The sequence below is a fragment of the Nilaparvata lugens genome, chromosome 13 (assembly GCF_014356525.2).
Source record: "Nilaparvata lugens isolate BPH chromosome 13, ASM1435652v1, whole genome shotgun sequence".
NCBI classification, from domain to species: domain Eukaryota; kingdom Metazoa; phylum Arthropoda; class Insecta; order Hemiptera; family Delphacidae; genus Nilaparvata; species Nilaparvata lugens.
The window spans coordinates 19,719,868-19,738,222 of record NC_052516.1 but is presented as its reverse complement, the minus strand read 5'-3'; the positions used below and the strand labels follow the sequence as shown (position 1 = coordinate 19,738,222).

At 33.4% G+C, this 18,355-nt stretch overlaps 1 protein-coding gene across 1 annotated transcript in view; it reads left to right on the top strand.

The window, feature by feature from the left end:
* Positions 1–8,875: 8,875 nt before the first annotated feature.
* The window catches only part of LOC111054589 (E3 ubiquitin-protein ligase RNF167), a 31,621-nt gene continuing 22,141 nt past the window's right edge, over positions 8,876–18,355 (top strand). The window contains exon 1 of the mRNA XM_039440381.1: positions 8,876–9,258. The gene's annotated coding sequence lies outside the window, so the exon portion shown is untranslated. The remainder of the gene's footprint in view (positions 9,259–18,355) is intronic.

The window sequence follows — 18,355 nt, the reverse complement described above, 5'->3', positions numbered from 1 at the left end:
ACAGGAAAACTGTATTATAAAACAAGAACAAAATCTATCCCCTTCACCAGAACAGCCGGACTTACTCACAGTCCTAACGAACGAACTCACACACTGACCACACTCCAAAAGTAAAATTTTGGGTATTAAATATAACTCAGTCAATGCCAAACATGAAGACATTTTAAATACATATTTCTATCAGTCGCACAAGCGGCACGTTTGTTATTAAAAACAAAAAGAGAAGCTACAATAATTTTGACAACAAATGAAATAAACAATCTTTCTGTCGATGACAAAAATTGTTCAAAGACAAAAACACTGTTCATTAAACTTTTCTAAATTGAAACTCTAAAATCCTGATCAATATGAGATAAATATATGATTCATATATATGTCCCATATGACCAGGTGACATATCACCCATCCCGCTGAAAGACTCGTCCCTGAGTCTGTAGTCAAGAGGGGAACAAAAAAAATTAAACAAAATAATATACTCCGGGAACAAACGTGTGCCTGATTGACTTGATAATGCTACTATACATTGGAATCAAACATTTACATAGAAAGGTAGGTTACTCAAACTAAATTACAAACATTCAAAATGAAACTATGCTGCACAAATAATAGTTCTCTAAATAAATTATCTTTTCAACAAATACAATTCAAATTTTAGGGGTTCTGGAATGTAGATAGGTTAAAGTAGTTCTCAAAGATGTAGATGATATTTCAATCTTCTGAGCGATGAACTGGTAGTCGTCCTTGTATGTGAAGTCCTCCCATATTTGTCCGATTCTTGTATGTCCGCTGTTCGTTGATGATCATTATAGTTTCCTCAACTCCTTCAGACCTCCAGCCACAGGTACAAATTGAACCATGCACCAAAGATAAGATGACGATCGTAAGGTATCCAAGGTTGAAGTCGAGCCGTCTCTCAACTGTCGAAGAAATCTCTCGCAGCTCAGCTCGCAAGTAGTAGCATGTGTGTGTCCAACCGGTAATAGGCTACGGTACCGTAGTTAAGTAGTCACTGGATAGTAATTCATCCAACTGCCATCCAATCGAGCCGCCAAAATAATGAAATCTCCCAGCATCGAAATTCATCTGTTATGATTTCCACAGAAGATGAAGTTTGTTCTTCGTTATACGGAAGCTCTGATTAGCGCGCCTGATGTCCTCTCCGTTGTTGAGTAGTGTACAGCATACTACGTGTTGAAAATTCAGGCCCTGCTTGTGTTAACAGCCAAACGTCTCTGCTTGCATAATATCCTCCAGATCTTCAGGAAAATCGATCGCGTAGAGTGTAGTGACAATTTACAAGTCGCCTTGCGCTGAAGCTGAAGTCATCTCGAAGAAGCCCGTGAAGTCCTCAAAATCCCACGAAGTCCTTGAGTGCTTGAGTCCATGAAATCCCGCGATGTCCCGAAGTCCTCGAGGTGAAGTCCACATACTCCCGCAAAGTCCAAAGTCGAGAAGATGTAATATGAGAACTACTACTTATAGGAATATGAATGAGTATAAGAAATTTCAAATCTAATTCAAGGAAAATTTTTAGGAAAGGATAATTTACAATTATAATAAATTCTACTGTATAAAAAAACAACTTTCAAAATCAAACTACTAAACTTTCCATTATGCAATCATAAAACTCTACAGCTAACTTTAAACAACAAATCTCAAATTCAAGAAAATAAATTCAAAGGTGAAAAATCAAATTCAATTTAAATAAGAATGTGAAAAAAACACGACCACAGTATCACTAAACAAAAAAAACCAATAAAAAATGTATGAGAAATAAGTATTTCAGCGAGAGGTACCGGGATCGATATCCGGCGCCTCCACCAAATATGTAAGCACGATATGGATGGCGGGAGAAGCCTCCACCAAATATGTAAGCAAAATGTGCCTTCACTGAATATGTAAGGGTGGGAAAATGAAAAACAAGAAAAGATCGTACAGGTTTTTGATATTTAAAACAAACAATAAATTATTTGTACAAAATTAGAATTATAATTAGAAATAACGAAATAATAATAAACAGATGAATATTTCAAGGGCTACTCGCTTTGCTGCTAGTGAAGATTCATTTGTTGTGGTTATGAAAAATTTAAAACAATGACTGAGTAGTCACCTACCTTTATGAAAATGGCTTCCCAATTTGGCATCCACTGGTTGAAACGCGACGTTAATTATTAATTAAAAATAAAAAAAACTGATCTAATGAAGTGGGTTCAGATCCCTTCCTATTCAATAATACAATTCTCTTTAAACTGCCCGAACTGTGACAGGAAAACTGTATTATAAAACAAGAACAAAATCTATCCCCTTCACCAGAACAGCCGGACTTACTCACAGTCCTAACGAACGAACTCACACACTGACCACACTCCAAAAGTAAAATTTTGGGTATTAAATATAACTCAGTCAATGCCAAACATGAAGACATTTTAAATACATATTTCTATCAGTCGCACAAGCAGCACGTTTGTTATTAAAAACAAAAAGAGAAGCTACAATAATTTTGACAACAAATGAAATAAACAATCTTTCTGTCGATGACAAAAATTGTTCAAAGACAAAAACACTGTTCATTAAACTTTTCTAAATTGAAACTCTAAAATCCTGATCAATATGAGATAAATATATGATTCATATATATGTCCCATATGACCAGGTGACATATCACCCATCCCGCTGAAAGACTCGTCCCTGAGTCTGTAGTCAAGAGGGGAACAAAAAAAATTAAACGAAAATCTAAAGTGGAATGCTATAAAATGCTATAAACCACCCCAAAGACTTCTGCTACTGCAAAATACTGACAACAGGGTTGAAAGCTAGATGGAAATTCTGGCATATTCAACTTTGGAGTTTCGTTGAATTAATAATTTTATTCATCGATTAGCAATTGAATAAATGCAATTTCCACTCATTCAACATTTATTAATTGAAAGACTGACTTCATGTACAGAATCATCACCAATTGTTGTATACCTTGTAACTAATTGATTTGAAATAAAAAAGTACCACACAACAGTTCTCATCAACTTTCTAGCAGTGTGGTTGAGGCATTTGAGTTTCGAATTTAGTAGTTCGGTAGTAGCTTTATCAGTCACTTTTTGAATTGAAAAAATAATTCGTCTCATTCAAGAGGCTCTCCAGAATATTATATTAGGTTCTTATTTCGTCTTTGAATCAAATTCATATCATAAAAATGAAAACCATCAAACTTCTATCATAATACTTCAAAAATGTATAAAGAAATTTAAAAAAAAAATACTTTAAAATAATAATAATAATAATAATAATAATAATAATAATAATAAGTTTCTCTTCAAGACTGTCTCTGGCAGAGTCCTGGCTGAAACTGGCAGCTTGTTCAAAATTTTAGCTGGCTGGTAGATGAGGCTGCTCTGGGTCCTCCCCAATCTACAATATGGCAGGTCCAGCCTCAGCCTGCCTCTGGTGCCAAGATCATGCACATCACCCCTGGTAGGCAAAGTACAGACACTGTGGAATGCCTTTATAGCTGACAGGTAAATGTAAAAATTGAATACACAGAGAATCTTTTCACTCACAAAAAAGAGGCTTACAATGTGCTAAAATTTCTGCCCATAAAGAATCCGGATGGCCTTCTTCTGCACCAGCAGTATATCTTTTACCTCAGAGGCATCACCCCACAAGGTGATCTCATATGCCATCACACTTTGAAAAAAGGCAAAGTAACACATGCGGAGATTGTCCTCTGGTACACAATTATCTTCTCAGGCTCCTGAGCAAAAACAGCACCCTGCCACAGACTACCTGAATGTGCCCGCCCCAGGAAAGCTTACGGTCCAGAGCAAAGCCAAAGAGCTTCACTGCAGGGAAATCATATAGTACTCCATTCCTGAGGCCAAACACAATTCTTTGGGTCTTCTCACTAATGAGAAGGAAGAGATTTGCCCAAAACCAGTCCGCAACAGCCCTCTCAGAAGCACACATCTTTCTGCCCAAGTCAGTCATGTCACCACTGATATCCAGCATTGAGGTGTCATCAGAATAACACACCACAGTCCTGTCTCTGAAAAGGGCAACATCATTAATCATGATGAGAAACAGGAGAGGCCCCAGTACAGAGCCCTGGGGAACCAACAGCTCACTGATCTGACTTGAGACGATGAGACCTCACACCTTTCACCATAGCCCAGTCAATAAAGGTTTTTTCGATCCGAAAATTAAATAAAAGCTGCACCTTTTACCATCGATAGAACCCTCCCAGAGGGTCATTCTCCCAAAAGTCCCAAGAAATCCCCTTGGAGCTTTCCCCCCTAGCCCCCCTCAAAGTTGAAAAATTCAGGTAATCACGGAAAATCAATTATCTATGTACCCATTGATCGGAAACAGTTCTATTGTATGCCATTCGATTCGTTACACTATGGACTACAATATTAGTTCTATTCATTTTTTCAATAAAATTAACAGTTTTCTTGATAAAATAATATATATGTAAAAATTTAGGGGGTTTGCGATTTGATTTTTTTGTTTTCTTCGATTAACTTCGAAACAAGTAGTTTTGAAGGAAAATGAGCCAAATAATTAATGTAGCCACTGTCATTGCGAATCCATTGATGTATATTGTTATGTATTTCCGATTTGATTTGACGCCGTGGAAGGGGAAACAGTCGACGCGGAACGGCGCGGCTGATTCGCTTAGCCATAGTAAACAGCAAACTGGAAATCAATTATCTCTGTAACCATTAATCAGGAAAAAATCTATCATATGTCATTCGATTCGTTAAATTGAGGACTACAATATTAGTCGGATTCATTTCCTCAATAAATCGAACAGTTTCCTTGATAAAATGATATAATGTAAAAATTTAGGGGTTTTTCGATTTGATTTTTTTGTTTTCTCCGATTAGCTTCGAAGCAAGTAATTTTAAAGAACAATGTGACGAATAATTATTGTAGCCACATTCATTGCGAATCCATTGATGTATATTGTTATGTATTTGCGATTCAAGTTGACGCTGTGGAAGGGGAAACAGCCGACGTGGCTGACTCCCTTCACCATAGTAAACAGAATAATACTGCTGTCTACATTGCATCTTATTTACACTATGGCGCTCGAAAAAATTAATTTTGCCTATTGTTTTGACATGCGCTGTATACAGATTTTCACTTTTCAATACTCAAAAAAAATATTACAATTTTCTTGATTTAACCATGCTCATGATAAAAATCTTTGTTTGCTCACAGAATTTATTATATTAATTTGAAGTGTGCCTTCTCCATAGCAGTCAGAGGTAACACAATTTGATAACTCTAGTTTCAGATATTGATGTTTTTCAACGAAGTTTCATGATATATTATGTGTCCGACTCCTTCATCTTATCCTTATTTTGTGAAAAATGAAGATTCAAAATTTCTTTTCATAGCTTTTCTTGTGTTTTATCTTGTTTCATCACTCTTTATAATTTAAACACTTGATAATGGAATGTATATCATCATATCACGTGAACAAAAAAAATAAAAGGGTGGGCCTACCTGAGATACTATATGGTAACACTGTACTCCTAATAAGTTGTAAATTTTCAAGCTGAAAGTAGATTAATTTGTTGCACATTCGGTTAAAATATTAACAAATGTTACTAAATATTACCAATATTATCACATATAGTGAGAACGAATTACTCTGAAGCTTTCTATTCTCACTGAACATGAAGAGGCAATACCAAGCCAGAATTGCAGCTCCGTTCACAATCATTATTATCAGAGCATTCAAATTTATGCTATATAACTGTGGATGTTATCCCCATCTCACAATTTCCCTATTTATCCTTATCCTGATTCAGAATAAAGTAGTTGATCTCTATAATCACAAAAATCAATGTACAGTACCTATAATAAATAGTAAAAATAACAAAATTTCTAGTAATAATGCGAATTTTTCTAGGTACGAATTTCAAGGCTCATAAAATGACTTTTTCTCAATCACAGGCAGAAATTATTCCAATGATCATCATAATAGTAATTTTATGAAAATTGTTTGATTGTACATTGTTCGACGTAAGATAAGCTACATCTTTAAGGTAATCAACGTATTTAGGATTATCATGTTTATGAATGAAAGCGAGACTGTGATAGAAGATTAGTCAAACTGAAATATGAACATTATAAACAATGCATATTTCTGATCAACTATAATTAGAATGATAGTATCAAGCCGAAATGAATTGAGCAACTGAATTTCAAAGTTACTATCCACTGTTCAAATCGCACTGTGATTTCCTTTTACTTCCAAATGGATTGAATTGCCTCACTCTTCAACGTAACAATTATTGTAAAAAAACCAGTGGAATGTGAACGTCATCCAAATAGCATTTGAATTTCAATTTTCAGATCATGAAATTCATAAAAAACTAATTCTTGAGAGAATAGTGATGAATTGCAAACAGTGCAAGTAACATTGATACAAAGCGATAGAATGAAAATCAACATCGATTAATTTAATACTGGATGCGACTTATCAAATTTATATTACCATTAATTTATATTATTTATAAAGCTTATAAAATGTAAAACCAACATTTTAAATTTTCTCTACCTACTGAAGCAAAACATCGATAGAAAATAAAGAAGAGCCCATTATAAGCACAATATACTTGTGTACTAGAATTCACTTGAACTAACTCATCACTTCAACCCTTCAATGATCACAATGAACTAGAATGGTACGGTATAAAAACCATGAAATTGATAATCAGGTACATTTTTCAAATAGCTTCACCCAACTAAATCTGTGAATGCTAAGTCATAAGAAATCATGTTCAATAGATTTAATTTGAATGCTTCAAATAGAAAATGATCTATTCTTTTGGTGCCCTAATTAAAATCAATTTCAATCAACATTAATCGACATAAAGAAACGCTTCTGCCAACCTTGTGTAATGAATGACAAGATGCGAGTGGAGGTGAAAAATCGATATGTTAACAAAAATAATAGAAGATGATGAATCATCTTTCAATTAATCTTATACGGTAGGGTACTTTGTGGTTAAATGTGAAACACTTTCATGATTTTCCTACCTTTTATGCATGCTTACTCTTCCTTAATTTGTATGTTTGCATGGCTTTCATTTATAGAATCTACTGAATTTTCATATTGGACTGTATAAATAATGTAGATTCAACTAGTAAGAACGGAAGATAAGCTACTTTACAGAGAGAATCATAGAAAGTTTCAACTCAATAAGCCCAATGTATTAATTTTTTTATGCCTCAGCCGTCACATATATTTGGCTAAACTGAAGGTATATTATCAACCCAGCTTGGAGAATATTAACTGTAGAAAACAGCAAACACTACACGCTATGATTTTTCAGGAAATTGCCGCTGTTAACACTATTGTAGACTAATCTATGATTTATCTCAGTTTTTGACATTCATAACTTATGATAAATTTTAGCATAGAATTATGATCATACACACATATTTTAAATATGTATTATGTTATGTAATAGTATGAATATTTTATCGGTTGCAAACAATATCTTTGTCTGTCATAGAATGCATGATTTAGCACATATATAACAACAACATGATTTTAGAGAATTAAAATGTGAAAAAATAGTTTCATCGCATGTCAAAACAATAGACAAAATTGATTGTTTCGAGCGCCATAGTGTGAATAAGATGCAACTTAGAAAGCAGTAGGCCTACTACTGTATTTTACTGTTTACTATGGTGAAGAGAGTCAGCCACGCCGTACCGCGTCAACTGTTTCCCCTTCCACAGCGTCAAATCGAATCGCAAATAAATAACAATATACATCAATGGATTCGCAATGAATGTGGCTACATTAATTATTTGTCTAATTTTCTTTAGATTATTTGCTTCGAAGTTAATCGGAGAAAACAAAAAACAAATAGAAAAACCCCTAAATTTTTACATATATATTATTTTATCAAGGAAACTGTTTGATTTATTGAGGAAATGAATATGACTAATATTTTAGTCCATAATGTAACGAATCGAATGACATATGATAGATTTTTTCCCGATTAATGGTTACAGAGATAATTGATTTCCAGTTTGCAGTTTACTATGGCTAAGAGAGTCAGCCGCGCCGTTCCGCGTCGACTGTTTCCCCTTCCACAGCGTCAAATCGAATCGCAAATACATAACAATATACATCAATGGATTTGCAATGACAGTGGCTACATTAATTATTTGGCTCATTTTCCTTCAAAACTACTTGTTTCGAAGTTAATCGAAGAAAACAAAAACATCAAATCACAAACCCCCCTAAATTTTTACATATATATTATTTTATCAAGAAAACTGTTGATTTTATTGAAAAAATGAGTATAACTAATATTGTAGTCCATAATGCAACAAATCGAATGGCGTATAATAGAACTATTTCCGATCAATGGTTACAGAGATAATTGATTTCCCGTGTTTACCTGCATTTTTCATGTTTTGGGGGGTTGGGGCGGAAAGCTCCAAGGGGATTTTTTGGGACTTTTGGGAGAATGACCCTCTGGGAGGGTTCTATCGATGGTGGGAAATTCAGCTTTTATTTAATTTTCGGATCGAAACTGCTTTTTTGGACCTTCATTGACTGGGCTACCAGCACTATCTGCTCACGTCCTTCCAGGTAGGAACGGAGAAGCATCAGTGGGCTGTCACCAATTCCGCAGAAAGTGAGCTTGGCCAAAAGAGTAGCATGGTCCAGGGTGCAAATGCCTTGCTAAGGTCACACAGTGTGAGCCCAGCAATAATTGGGACGTTAAAACGACCCAGTCTGGCGTAGTCTCAGATTGTCGGTCTCCCAGTTTGGCAGTTCCAATATTCACAATACACACATATTTATAAGGCATTGGATTTGTGAGATTGTGAGTGGACGTGACTTCAGTCTGCACTCTGCTCTGCATTCGCAAGGCATTGGATTGGCCTGAACTACGAGATAAATGCGTATTTATTCGGTTGATGAAAATGTGAATTTTCTTTGTTTAATCCATTTTAGACGTGAAATCTTGTGTTTATTTATTTTATTACAAAATTATTTGCTTTGGCCATTATAATACAGTTTTATTTTCCGACAAAACGTCTTATTTGTGGTGATAAACAAGTAGTGAATTTTGAACAGGTACAGTTTTGCACTGTCTGTCTCTTGATTCTTTGAACTTGAATAATAAGTTTGACATAAATTTTATAGTGTTATAATCCTAAATAAATGTGGAATGCCTTATAATCTCTTATATTGACGACAATTCAATTAGCATACTAAATCTGGTAAGTATAGCATAATTAATTTCGGTTGTATTTTGTCATTTTTCTAGGCCACTGTTTTGAAAATTACAATTTTATAAATTGTCAAGTTCTATCATGCTCTACTGTAATATTGGACCTCTTGTGAATTAATTTTTACTTATTTGAAAGTTACGAGTAGTTTATAAAGAAATTCTTTTCAACTCTAATGTTTCAAAATGACTACAGAATAAATTAATAAGTTGAACTCTTTCAAACCTCAAAGTTTACTTTAAGCATATTTTTGGAATATCTCAATACATATCAAAGTTGCTAATATTTGAATTGTTTCATAGGATTTATTAACAATTGCCAGAATTTATGTTTATTTTATTATTCTACTTTTTGAAACCACTGACAAGTTAGAGGTTGATCCAAAAACTAGCACCTGGCAGATTTTCATTGGATTAAAATTTATTCAGCCTACAATTAAAATCTGTTTGTAGTATGTCTATTAGAATAATTTGAATTGATTAATTTCATAATATCAATTGCCAAAGTTTTTTCTCAAACTGTTTTCTTAAATCTAGCTTTATTTTGTAAATTGTATTACCATGTAAGGTACATGTATTAGATAGGTAGGTCCAATTAATTTATTGATAAAAATAGCCTACCATGTCCGCTTTATATGCAGCAAATATTTTCTTTATGTTTGTCGGCCCTATTTGCAATTTGTGCCTTGGACGCAATTATTCTAAAGCTATATATTTTAATTAAAGTCAATTTTAGAATTTATTTTTTTCTTGTTAAGGGAGTATTGGTCTTGTAATACTAATACTAGTCTTGTAATAGAGTTGTTTAATGTAGAATAGATTATTAGATTCACATTATGACTAGACTAATGTGATCTTAACATAGAACTAGGCCTATCAGCATTCCTGTACAAACAACATCAATATTTATAAGCAGGGGTGGGCGGACCGGGCGGCCGCCCAGGGCGGCAGATTTTAAGGAACGGAAAATTTAAAAAAAAAACAAATAAATTCATAATATTAAATGTGAATAGTAGAATTATTTATATATTAATTTTTTGAGTTTTTGTACGATATAAGCAAAGTTAAAGACATGCCTCCTAATATGAGTTCAGACAAATGTTCAAAATTGTGTGATGCCCTAAGTTTCAATGATTCCAAAGATATCATTAACACGGATTTAAGAGACGAACTGAAAGTTCTATTAACAATTATAAAGCCTAACAGTTCTCCAAAAGAAACATTAAAAATTATAAATTAATTTGATCATGGCATCGCGCCTAAAGTAAGTGTTGCTCTAAGGATTTTATTGACTCTAGCAGTGATATAGTTGCGAGTGGAGAAAGAAGCTTTTCCAAACTCAAGATAATAAAGACATATTCAAGATCAACAATGTCCCAGGAACGTCTGAGTGGTCTAGCGATGATTTCCATCAAACATTAAATAGCTGAGTCCTTAGATCTTGAAAAATAAATTGGTGAAGGAATTTTCCCATGCAAAGGGAATTTTCAAGTCGGCCTTTAAAAACTATCTCTGCAACTGGAAACATAAACCAGTTTATGAAACAAAAATAATTTTCAAATTGCAATTTACTCTTGGGACCCCTAGTAAATAAATAATTATTTATTATGTCACTGTAACACTGTGGTGCGAATTGCCTAATCGCATCACAGCGGAGACACTATAGTTAGGCGATCGCTCAAGGAAGGGGTGTAACACTGGAGTAAACAATTAGACGGGATACTTCTTGGTGGGGGGGGGGGTGGCGTTTGCCGATCTCGCCCGCATATACATTTAAGCAATGCTGACGGGTTCTAAGAGAAGCATAGTATAGTATCTAGCCAAATTCTAGAAATAAGTACGGTAACCAGAGTTTTGTTTCCGAACATTAAGCTTCCTTATGTTTTAAGTTATAAGCCTGTGATTCATAGTCTGTACGTTCTGTGTACAGTAAATTGTTCCAGTTCCAATCGTAAATTGTTCCATCACGTGACTAGTGCAAAATGTCCTCATGGAACGCCATTTCAAAATCGTTGGTTCAAGCTTTTGGCGCGCACATATGAAGTTGATTTACACTAAAATGTGTCGTTTACTAGCTGCGTGAATAAAGAAAGGCTGTTTTACAAACCTACCGTCCAGAAAAGTGTAAATTTATTTTATTCCATTACTCTCAAATTTTACTCTCTGTACACATTGTGTATTCAAATTTTCTATCGAGAAAAATTCATTTACTGAATGGTTATCAAACATCATATTGTTGGTTACCGTAAAAGGGGATGAATAGGGACGCAGGGGTGAATAGGGACAAAAACTGGGAGTATTGAAAATTTTTCAATAACTCCTTTCTTATTAAATTTTTATAGCTCTACCTAATTTATTCTGATAGAGGGGATTTTTCTGTACACATTAATATAAAAATCATCTATTCAACTTGATTTCTATGCTGTCGGCAGCTGTGCTTCTTGTTGCTTCTTTGAACAGATAGAAACGTAACCTGAAAAGTTTTGTATGGACATTTGGACTTTTTTTAGTAAGCTTGAAGTATTTTTCTATGAATTCTACTGATTCTAATAAGTAATAACACATTAAATATGTAAGCTTCAACTGAATAAAATTTACTCTAGATTTTTTTTTAATCTTGACCATCTGGATGTTGAGGTGGGGTGAATAGGGACACTGCCTAAAACTGGTGTTCGCTGCTGGTTTTATAGAAGTTTAAAGACTTATCTTGAAGTAGTCAACGTTTTTGAGGAGGAGAAGGAAATTGGGTGCGAGTTAAATTTCAATATGGCACAGGGGTGAAAGTATTTATTGGGAAGGTTGAAGAAAAAGTTTCAGGTGATAAGTTCATGGGATCATTCCTTCGACAAAAAGATTCCGTGAAAATGCAAAATGTTTATATTTTTCCAGATGTCTGCGAATTCAAAAAGGAGCAAGTTTTAAAAATTCTGAAAGACCCCTCTAGTAAGAGAGGAAGATATTTTTTCAATGAAGGGCTGATACTCTGTAGCTTCTAATGACTTGATTATGGATTTCATTTTTTATCGAATATTTTTTAACTTCAAATGTATTTTCTTAGTTTATTTTTATTAAATATATATTTAAAAATATTTTATTCTATTCTTAATAAGGTCCTTTGTGTCCCTATCCACCCCATAATAGGTCTAAAAAAAACGTACATGCTATACACACTTGCGTCCCCATTGACCCCACCATTGGGGTGAATAGGGGCAGCAATAAAAAAAATAATAATGAAAAAGAGGGTGGATGCAAGAAAAATTTTTTAATCCAAGAGATACCTATACCAGGAGTGAAAGCCATAAGTGGATCACACACAGAATAAAATAATTTTTGTGTAAGTTATGAGAAAAAAGTGTGAAAAACTGTCCCTATTCAACCCATTCTACGGTATGTATTCTATGCTATGCTAAACAAACTATCAGCGCATGCGCAGAGAAGCAAGCATACTACAATAATCGACCAATGTGAGCTCAGATAGTTGGAACCATACTTTATCCTCCTTGGTCGGACAATTTACCACACTTCGACTGTGGGGCAGAAAGTTGGAACTGGAACAGAATCTGTCAAAATTCCTCCCATGGAACGTGGAACTTTTTACTTGGTAAATTGTGAATCGGACAATTTACCACATTCCATGTACACAGAACGGGCCCAGTATATATTCATAAGTACTTATTATCTACATAGATTTGAAATGTCAAATACAAACGAATTAGACTACTGGAGAATTAGTAATGTATCATATAAATAGAATATACGGCATTTTGACCTCTGATATCTTTAAATTTGATAAGATTGTTCTGTTTCTAATTTCTGGTTTCTCTAGTGTCCAAACTTAAATTATTGTTCATATAGGTCTAGAATCAGTACTCCTTATAATAATTATCAACTCTTGTTTCATGAACTGTGAGTGAGAATTCTATACTGATGTATTGGTGTATCTTTTGGTTTGGAAAGTCTTGACTTCATTCTGCTATTGGTGGTGCATCACGAGATGGTACCTGGCTTTCATTGTTTCAAATGGCAACCAGGGTCCATCTCATCGTGTGCTACCTTACCGTACCGTATCTTATATCGTCTCAAACTACTTGTTTCAACTCATTATCAAAGCACAAGTCTTGTGGCTAATGTAGGCATCATTAGCAAAAAACGGCATCAATATTAAATAAATGTACTTTTAATAAGGTTAAATAAACAATTAGTCATCCACCTAAAGGTGTATTCTCGTTTATGCGTAAAGTTTCGCAGTCGACAAGGACAAGCATTGTTGACATTCATATTGTCCAAATTTCAAGTGTGCCAAAACAGCTGATCAAACAACTTTTCATTAGTTGTGTTCATTATTCAATAATCAAACATTTCTAATAATATGAACATATTGCCTTTTAAAAGTATAAAAAAGTATAAACTCAATCTCTCCCATTAAAAAATAATTGAACATAATAATTTAGGTCGTGGTCGACGACGGCATTTACGCACAAACGAAAACCCAGCTTTAAGCTGTAAGGTCGCCCATCGCTTATCATCATTCCGTCTCAGTAGGCTACCCATGCACAAGCCAGGAGCCCATGTGGGAATCATCCTCAGTAAAAAGTGTAAACCCAGACCTTACATGATCGGAAATCTAATCCGGGTTACACCGACTCTAAGTTGGTTTTTTATGGATCACTTAGTTTCTCAATTTTTATTAAGGGGAAAAAATGATATCTTATACTTTTTGACCAGTCTATATCTATAAATCTATTCTTCAGTGAGGTCCACGTTATAATGGCAGTGAAGAAAGATAGGAGAACAGTGTTGCCGATTCTTTGCCTAGCCACTGCCTTATACAGAGTATAGCTGATGCCGGTATATCTGATGTAACTTTAACCGTTCATTCTAGTTTAATATTATCAATTATACTCCATTTTTCAAGAAAATATATTTTTAAATAATTGAATAACTTGAGATAATTTTCATAACTTAGATTAAATATTTTGTTGGTTAAATATATTTCTACATTGTTACAAAACGATCTGGCTACCTTGCGGAGCTAGGAAAGGATAGCGCTTTCTGGTTTTTTGAATGAGACATGGATAGCAACACCATTGTTAAGCAAATACTGCCATTGTAACGTGGACCTCACTATAGATTCTATGCAGGTTACTTTATAGTAGCAAGATAAAGTACCTAACAAATATTAGTAAGCCAAGATAAAAGAAACTGAACTCATTTTGTAAATAAATAAAATGTAACAAGATAAGCCTAGGTCAAGAATCAATTATTCACTGGTGTGTGCCGTATAGCCTGCAGTCTTACAGTCATACACTACGTCAATAGTTCGGGAAACTATTATTTGATAAATTGCAAATGTCAAGAACAGAGATCATCGATTAATAATAGATTCTCTTCTTCTATTCACTCTCATTGACCTATAGAGCTGTGTGTGCTGTGTAGGCCTATTAGTCAGTCTGTACTCTTCAAGTTACACAGTTACCATTTACAATATTCAACAGTATTATGTTTGGGTTACAAGTTAGGCCTACGCAGTTACCATCTACAATTCAACAGTATTATGTTTGGGTTAATACTTGAATCAGCTAGAACTACACATCTTCAGATTTTGGGTTTGTAAAAAATCAACCTACAACAGTAATACCACTTCAGACTGTCTGCATTCCTTATAAATAATATCAACGCTTCCAATTAAGAGATGTAAATTACAGAGATATTGCAATTATTCAAATGCTGATGAATTAATCATTATTATTAAACGAAAATCCAAATTGAATCCTGTAAATCACCCGAAGACTTCTTCTACTGCAAATATTGACAACAAACAGATAGATGGAAATTTACTGCATTTAATTTGGATTTTCGTTGAATAATAATTATTGCTTCCAATTGAAATAATGCTGACAGTTTTCACTATAGAACAGTTAATAGTAATGTTGCCTATATGCAAAACATACAGCATTAGTTGGATGGGAAACAGTGATGTATTCTATGAGGAATGGGACAGTATAAGTGAATTTCACTACAGTTCTCTTCTGTTATTTACATTGTCATTATAAACTTATTTCAAAACCGGTTCTTGCTTGTTGTTGTTGAAACTTTGTCAAGTTTCTTCCCTTTTTTATTTTCTTGTTTTCGACAATTTTTCTAACACCCTAATCTTGAATATCTGAAATCCAATCTAGATTTATGTAAAGTTAACTCTAAAACAACTCTTATCTAAATGTTTCTACCTCAATTTACAAACTTGGAGCAGACACTAGTTAGCAATTCGCATTGACTCAATGTTTTGATCGATTAGAAGATGGACTTTTTTTTGTTAAATTTTAGTGTTGTCAAAAAATGATCAAACAAAAATTCTATTGCATAATGTTTGAACAATTTTGTCATTCGGATTTTTCTCGATAAGATCTCAGCAGTAGTCTATCTTATAACAGTATAGTTAAGTGTAAGAGAGGGCCGACTGCGCCCTAACTTCGCCCTCCCAGGTATAAAATAAAGGCAGTCATTCTATTCTATTCTATTCTATTCTTTACAACAATCTACTATCTTAGTAGTCTCCATTACAGTGAAATTCATTTCAAGCTGACAGCAATCCTTTTTTAAATAACATCTATTTCACATTCAACACATGTTGACAGTTTCAAGATAATCTTATTGTTGGAAGAACCTTGACTCATGAGTTTCAATAACTGTTTGTGACAATAATAAGAATTATATTTATAATTTTCGCAGTTGAAATTATTGTAGATCCTAAGTGAGATTCACTGCTGTCAGAATTCCTTATAAATAACAATCAACGCTTTCCATTCAACCAATACTGACAGTTTTGAAGTAAATCTGTCTATAGAATAGCTAAATAGTAATTTATAAATCTTGTAGCACCCTTTAACATAATTAAAAACTTTAAAATATTTTAACGACTAGTTTCGACTATAGGTCATGTTAAGTTAAAATGTAGAAAATAAAATAAACAAGTTGATACTATATAATATAATATGATAAAAGTTTTTAATAATAAAGGGTACTACAAGTTTTTATATTGTTTTTATTAATTTTTACAAAAGTAGCCGATATAAGTGAAGTGTTTTTACTAAATAGTAATGTATGCAAAAAAATATAACCCATGTTGACGAATTGTTGCTCTGTCACCTATTCAAGGTTAGTGTGGGGAGTGTAGCAGTGTCTTCATTATGCAACATGTCCGATAAGACTTGAAGATGATTGACTGCGGAAATGTCAAATGATGGTTGTAAAAACTGACAATATTTTTTGCATTGACTCATAATTGGGTTGATGGTAATTTATAGCTCCCTTTATTGGTAACCGTTAGTATAATCGTTTGTAAATTTGGATCTCCTTATCAATCAAATTTATTGATCATAGGTTGGTTGTTTGTGGTGCTGGTTATTCATCTCTCAATGGTTAAGTTAGATTCATTTCAAACTGGCAGCATTAGTTAAATGTGAAGTTTTGGTGTTAATCATCAGGAATTCTGAAAGTATAGATTGAATCTCACTATTTCTGTTCTTAGTATGACCACTTACGGTAGAACATGCATGATAAACTTGTGTGTACATTAATAAAACAAAATAAATCTTATAGCACCCTTTATTCTTAAAAACATTTTAAACAATTTTAAAGCGTTTTAAAGAATAAAGGGTGCTATAAGATTTATTTTGTTTTATCAATTTAAAAGCAGCCCATGTCAATAAGTGTTTTATGTGTGTACATGCATGTTTATGATGCAAACACATGTTTGTCATGCATGTTTGTCATCAGCGAGAGGCTTCTAACATACAATGAACAACCAATAACAATAAATACACCACTGGAAAATTACAACAAAAATAAATTATACAAAAATAATTCAACCTCAAATAGAGCAACGAAAAAAATTAACAACAAAATCGAAGATACAAAAACCTAACCTCAAAAAAATTTTGCTCGAAGCCTTTCGCTGTGATGACACACCAATGTATGATGATATCTGTACACACATGTCTTACTGTTTGTGGCCAGCCTTACAGTTGACAATATTATTTGCAGTCCAAGAAGTATCACGATAGAAAGTTGAGTTTTAGGTATTGTAAAATGAAAGGATATCAGTATTATACCCTTTTCCAAAAACGGACGGTTATCTGATAAAACTGTGCTGATTCATATAGATTCAACACATCATTATCTCATTTAAACTGCATTTCATCATCTTATCGTTCAACGATTTTCATTTTATAATTTGTAAATTCATCAAATCTATATTATTGATACTATACTATACAGTTATTACTGTATATACTATTATTATTATTAGTAGTAGTGGTACTGTGTATTACTGTATCCAAGTCAACCTAAAATATATTGTAATCTAAAAAGAGAAATTTAATGTAATCATTGTTATGATTATCGTACATTATCATAATGGACAGTGAGGATTAGTTACAACCCTCATTGAAGAAATACATTGAAATGAATAGATGTTTGGATGATTCAATCACCCTCTTATCATTGTCAACATATTTGCGCAACGATTTCTCCTTCCAGTTTATCCAAGATCTTCTCGATCACCCTTCTCTCTCCAATCTGTCAAAATAGTTTGAATATACTTGGTTTATATTGAGATTCACTGCAAATAATGTTAGCACTGACTACAATATTATCGATAAGGAAATCTGATAATTTAAATTAATCTGTACAGTAATTTGTTGACCTAATCTATTTATAGCAGTAGTCCATAGTAATTAGTAGAGATTACAGTTAACTTTGTATAGTGAGAATCACTTAATGTCAGCATTACTTGAATGAGTAGCGTTGATTCTATTTTCAAGTAACTCTGACAGTTAGAAGTGGCACTATAAAAATCTATAATATTATCTACAATCTATTCTTATACTTATCTAGTATGAAATAATAATTATTATTCTACTCAACTTGGTCGTGATGTCATGGATCTGTTAAATCATTATGATTGGTTAACCAATCAACGTGAATTCATTCACTCATTTCTTCATTCATTCACTGGGTTTTCACTTCTGTTAACAATTAAAACACTTTTAAATTTAATATTATAATCAACTCTCAATGACATTTTGTTT